This window comes from Apium graveolens, chromosome 8 (assembly GCF_009905375.1).
Source record: "Apium graveolens cultivar Ventura chromosome 8, ASM990537v1, whole genome shotgun sequence".
NCBI classification, from domain to species: Eukaryota; Viridiplantae; Streptophyta; class Magnoliopsida; order Apiales; family Apiaceae; genus Apium; species Apium graveolens.
Genome location: NC_133654.1, coordinates 95103664 through 95110858, shown reverse-complemented (window position 1 = coordinate 95110858; position 7195 = coordinate 95103664).

The window sequence follows — 7195 nt, the reverse complement described above, 5'->3', positions numbered from 1 at the left end:
TTACATTTTTAATCCATTTACAAGTAGTTATAGGGAATTAATGATAATTCACGGGAAATTAACCTAAATAAGTCCTTATTTTCATTTTTAATCCATTTACAAGTAGTTATAGGGAATTAATGATAATTCACGGGAAATTAACCTAAATAAGTCCTTATTTTCATTTTTAATCCATTTACAAGTAGTTATAGGGAATTAATGATAATTCACGGGAAATTAACCTAAATAAGTCCTTATTTTCATTTTTAATCCATTTACAAGTAGTTATAGGGAATTAATGATAATTCACGGGAAATTAACCTAAATAAGTCCTTATTTTCATTTTTAATCCATTTACAAGTAGTTATAGGGAATTAATGATAATTCACGGGAAATTAACCTAAATAAGTCCTTATTTTCATTTTTAATCCATTTACAAGTAGTTATAGGGAATTAATGATAATTCACGGGAAATTAACCTAAATAAGTCCTTATTTTCATTTTTAATCCATTTACAAGTAGTTATAGGGAATTAATGATAATTCACGGGAAATTAACCTAAATAAGTCCTTATTTTCATTTTTAATCCATTTACAAGTAGTTATAGGGAATTAATGATAATTCACGGGAAATTAACCTAAATAAGTCCTTATTTTCATTTTTAATCCATTTACAAGTAGTTATAGGGAATTAATGATAATTCACGGGAAATTAACCTAAATAAGTCCTTATTTTCATTTTTAATCCATTTACAAGTAGTTATAGGGAATTAATGATAATTCACGGGAAATTAACCTAAATAAGTCCTTATTTTCATTTTTAATCCATTTACAAGTAGTTATAGGGAATTAATGATAATTCACGGGAAATTAACCTAAATAAGTCCTTATTTTCATTTTTAATCCATTTACAAGTAGTTATAGGGAATTAATGATAATTCACGGGAAATTAACCTAAATAAGTCCTTATTTTCATTTTTAATCCATTTACAAGTAGTTATAGGGAATTAATGATAATTCACGGGAAATTAACCTAAATAAGTCCTTATTTTCATTTTTAATCCATTTACAAGTAGTTATAGGGAATTAATGATAATTCACGGGAAATTAACCTAAATAAGTCCTTATTTTCATTTTTAATCCATTTACAAGTAGTTATAGGGAATTAATGATAATTCACGGGAAATTAACCTAAATAAGTCCTTATTTTCATTTTTAATCCATTTACAAGTAGTTATAGGGAATTAATGATAATTCACGGGAAATTAACCTAAATAAGTCCTTATTTTCATTTTTAATCCATTTACAAGTAGTTATAGGGAATTAATGATAATTCACGGGAAATTAACCTAAATAAGTCCTTATTTTCATTTTTAATCCATTTACAAGTAGTTATAGGGAATTAATGATAATTCACGGGAAATTAACCTAAATAAGTCCTTATTTTCATTTTTAATCCATTTACAAGTAGTTATAGGGAATTAATGATAATTCACGGGAAATTAACCTAAATAAGTCCTTATTTTCATTTTTAATCCATTTACAAGTAGTTATAGGGAATTAATGATAATTCACGGGAAATTAACCTAAATAAGTCCTTATTTTCATTTTTAATCCATTTACAAGTAGTTATAGGGAATTAATGATAATTCACGGGAAATTAACCTAAATAAGTCCTTATTTTCATTTTTAATCCATTTACAAGTAGTTATAGGGAATTAATGATAATTCACGGGAAATTAACCTAAATAAGTCCTTATTTTCATTTTTAATCCATTTACAAGTAGTTATAGGGAATTAATGATAATTCACGGGAAATTAACCTAAATAAGTCCTTATTTTCATTTTTAATCCATTTACAAGTAGTTATAGGGAATTAATGATAATTCACGGGAAATTAACCTAAATAAGTCCTTATTTTCATTTTTAATCCATTTACAAGTAGTTATAGGGAATTAATGATAATTCACGGGAAATTAACCTAAATAAGTCCTTATTTTCATTTTTAATCCATTTACAAGTAGTTATAGGGAATTAATGATAATTCACGGGAAATTAACCTAAATAAGTCCTTATTTTCATTTTTAATCCATTTACAAGTAGTTATAGGGAATTAATGATAATTCACGGGAAATTAACCTAAATAAGTCCTTATTTTCATTTTTAATCCATTTACAAGTAGTTATAGGGAATTAATGATAATTCACGGGAAATTAACCTAAATAAGTCCTTATTTTCATTTTTAATCCATTTACAAGTAGTTATAGGGAATTAATGATAATTCACGGGAAATTAACCTAAATAAGTCCTTATTTTCATTTTTAATCCATTTACAAGTAGTTATAGGGAATTAATGATAATTCACGGGAAATTAACCTAAATAAGTCCTTATTTTCATTTTTAATCCATTTACAAGTAGTTATAGGGAATTAATGATAATTCACGGGAAATTAACCTAAATAAGTCCTTATTTTCATTTTTAATCCATTTACAAGTAGTTATAGGGAATTAATGATAATTCACGGGAAATTAACCTAAATAAGTCCTTATTTTCATTTTTAATCCATTTACAAGTAGTTATAGGGAATTAATGATAATTCACGGGAAATTAACCTAAATAAGTCCTTATTTTCATTTTTAATCCATTTACAAGTAGTTATAGGGAATTAATGATAATTCACGGGAAATTAACCTAAATAAGTCCTTATTTTCATTTTTAATCCATTTACAAGTAGTTATAGGGAATTAATGATAATTCACGGGAAATTAACCTAAATAAGTCCTTATTTTCATTTTTAATCCATTTACAAGTAGTTATAGGGAATTAATGATAATTCACGGGAAATTAACCTAAATAAGTCCTTATTTTCATTTTTAATCCATTTACAAGTAGTTATAGGGAATTAATGATAATTCACGGGAAATTAACCTAAATAAGTCCTTATTTTCATTTTTAATCCATTTACAAGTAGTTATAGGGAATTAATGATAATTCACGGGAAATTAACCTAAATAAGTCCTTATTTTCATTTTTAATCCATTTACAAGTAGTTATAGGGAATTAATGATAATTCACGGGAAATTAACCTAAATAAGTCCTTATTTTCATTTTTAATCCATTTACAAGTAGTTATAGGGAATTAATGATAATTCACGGGAAATTAACCTAAATAAGTCCTTATTTTCATTTTTAATCCATTTACAAGTAGTTATAGGGAATTAATGATAATTCACGGGAAATTAACCTAAATAAGTCCTTATTTTCATTTTTAATCCATTTACAAGTAGTTATAGGGAATTAATGATAATTCACGGGAAATTAACCTAAATAAGTCCTTATTTTCATTTTTAATCCATTTACAAGTAGTTATAGGGAATTAATGATAATTCACGGGAAATTAACCTAAATAAGTCCTTATTTTCATTTTTAATCCATTTACAAGTAGTTATAGGGAATTAATGATAATTCACGGGAAATTAACCTAAATAAGTCCTTATTTTCATTTTTAATCCATTTACAAGTAGTTATAGGGAATTAATGATAATTCACGGGAAATTAACCTAAATAAGTCCTTATTTTCATTTTTAATCCATTTACAAGTAGTTATAGGGAATTAATGATAATTCACGGGAAATTAACCTAAATAAGTCCTTATTTTCATTTTTAATCCATTTACAAGTAGTTATAGGGAATTAATGATAATTCACGGGAAATTAACCTAAATAAGTCCTTATTTTCATTTTTAATCCATTTACAAGTAGTTATAGGGAATTAATGATAATTCACGGGAAATTAACCTAAATAAGTCCTTATTTTCATTTTTAATCCATTTACAAGTAGTTATAGGGAATTAATGATAATTCACGGGAAATTAACCTAAATAAGTCCTTATTTTCATTTTTAATCCATTTACAAGTAGTTATAGGGAATTAATGATAATTCACGGGAAATTAACCTAAATAAGTCCTTATTTTCATTTTTAATCCATTTACAAGTAGTTATAGGGAATTAATGATAATTCACGGGAAATTAACCTAAATAAGTCCTTATTTTCATTTTTAATCCATTTACAAGTAGTTATAGGGAATTAATGATAATTCACGGGAAATTAACCTAAATAAGTCCTTATTTTCATTTTTAATCCATTTACAAGTAGTTATAGGGAATTAATGATAATTCACGGGAAATTAACCTAAATAAGTCCTTATTTTCATTTTTAATCCATTTACAAGTAGTTATAGGGAATTAATGATAATTCACGGGAAATTAACCTAAATAAGTCCTTATTTTCATTTTTAATCCATTTACAAGTAGTTATAGGGAATTAATGATAATTCACGGGAAATTAACCTAAATAAGTCCTTATTTTCATTTTTAATCCATTTACAAGTAGTTATAGGGAATTAATGATAATTCACGGGAAATTAACCTAAATAAGTCCTTATTTTCATTTTTAATCCATTTACAAGTAGTTATAGGGAATTAATGATAATTCACGGGAAATTAACCTAAATAAGTCCTTATTTTCATTTTTAATCCATTTACAAGTAGTTATAGGGAATTAATGATAATTCACGGGAAATTAACCTAAATAAGTCCTTATTTTCATTTTTAATCCATTTACAAGTAGTTATAGGGAATTAATGATAATTCACGGGAAATTAACCTAAATAAGTCCTTATTTTCATTTTTAATCCATTTACAAGTAGTTATAGGGAATTAATGATAATTCACGGGAAATTAACCTAAATAAGTCCTTATTTTCATTTTTAATCCATTTACAAGTAGTTATAGGGAATTAATGATAATTCACGGGAAATTAACCTAAATAAGTCCTTATTTTCATTTTTAATCCATTTACAAGTAGTTATAGGGAATTAATGATAATTCACGGGAAATTAACCTAAATAAGTCCTTATTTTCATTTTTAATCCATTTACAAGTAGTTATAGGGAATTAATGATAATTCACGGGAAATTAACCTAAATAAGTCCTTATTTTCATTTTTAATCCATTTACAAGTAGTTATAGGGAATTAATGATAATTCACGGGAAATTAACCTAAATAAGTCCTTATTTTCATTTTTAATCCATTTACAAGTAGTTATAGGGAATTAATGATAATTCACGGGAAATTAACCTAAATAAGTCCTTATTTTCATTTTTAATCCATTTACAAGTAGTTATAGGGAATTAATGATAATTCACGGGAAATTAACCTAAATAAGTCCTTATTTTCATTTTTAATCCATTTACAAGTAGTTATAGGGAATTAATGATAATTCACGGGAAATTAACCTAAATAAGTCCTTATTTTCATTTTTAATCCATTTACAAGTAGTTATAGGGAATTAATGATAATTCACGGGAAATTAACCTAAATAAGTCCTTATTTTCATTTTTAATCCATTTACAAGTAGTTATAGGGAATTAATGATAATTCACGGGAAATTAACCTAAATAAGTCCTTATTTTCATTTTTAATCCATTTACAAGTAGTTATAGGGAATTAATGATAATTCACGGGAAATTAACCTAAATAAGTCCTTATTTTCATTTTTAATCCATTTACAAGTAGTTATAGGGAATTAATGATAATTCACGGGAAATTAACCTAAATAAGTCCTTATTTTCATTTTTAATCCATTTACAAGTAGTTATAGGGAATTAATGATAATTCACGGGAAATTAACCTAAATAAGTCCTTATTTTCATTTTTAATCCATTTACAAGTAGTTATAGGGAATTAATGATAATTCACGGGAAATTAACCTAAATAAGTCCTTATTTTCATTTTTAATCCATTTACAAGTAGTTATAGGGAATTAATGATAATTCACGGGAAATTAACCTAAATAAGTCCTTATTTTCATTTTTAATCCATTTACAAGTAGTTATAGGGAATTAATGATAATTCACGGGAAATTAACCTAAATAAGTCCTTATTTTCATTTTTAATCCATTTACAAGTAGTTATAGGGAATTAATGATAATTCACGGGAAATTAACCTAAATAAGTCCTTATTTTCATTTTTAATCCATTTACAAGTAGTTATAGGGAATTAATGATAATTCACGGGAAATTAACCTAAATAAGTCCTTATTTTCATTTTTAATCCATTTACAAGTAGTTATAGGGAATTAATGATAATTCACGGGAAATTAACCTAAATAAGTCCTTATTTTCATTTTAATCCATTTACAAGTAGTTATAGGGAATTAATGATAATTCACGGGAAATTAACCTAAATAAGTCCTTATTTTCATTTTTAATCCATTTACAAGTAGTTATAGGGAATTAATGATAATTCACGGGAAATTAACCTAAATAAGTCCTTATTTTCATTTTTAATCCATTTACAAGTAGTTATAGGGAATTAATGATAATTCACGGGAAATTAACCTAAATAAGTCCTTATTTTCATTTTTAATCCATTTACAAGTAGTTATAGGGAATTAATGATAATTCACGGGAAATTAACCTAAATAAGTCCTTATTTTCATTTTTAATCCATTTACAAGTAGTTATAGGGAATTAATGATAATTCACGGGAAATTAACCTAAATAAGTCCTTATTTTCATTTTTAATCCATTTACAAGTAGTTATAGGGAATTAATGATAATTCACGGGAAATTAACCTAAATAAGTCCTTATTTTCATTTTTAATCCATTTACAAGTAGTTATAGGGAATTAATGATAATTCACGGGAAATTAACCTAAATAAGTCCTTATTTTCATTTTTAATCCATTTACAAGTAGTTATAGGGAATTAATGATAATTCACGGGAAATTAACCTAAATAAGTCCTTATTTTCATTTTTAATCCATTTACAAGTAGTTATAGGGAATTAATGATAATTCACGGGAAATTAACCTAAATAAGTCCTTATTTTCATTTTTAATCCATTTACAAGTAGTTATAGGGAATTAATGATAATTCACGGGAAATTAACCTAAATAAGTCCTTATTTTCATTTTTAATCCATTTACAAGTAGTTATAGGGAATTAATGATAATTCACGGGAAATTAACCTAAATAAGTCCTTATTTTCATTTTTAATCCATTTACAAGTAGTTATAGGGAATTAATGATAATTCACGGGAAATTAACCTAAATAAGTCCTTATTTTCATTTTTAATCCATTTACAAGTAGTTATAGGGAATTAATGATAATTCACGGGAAATTAACCTAAATAAGTCCTTATTTTCATT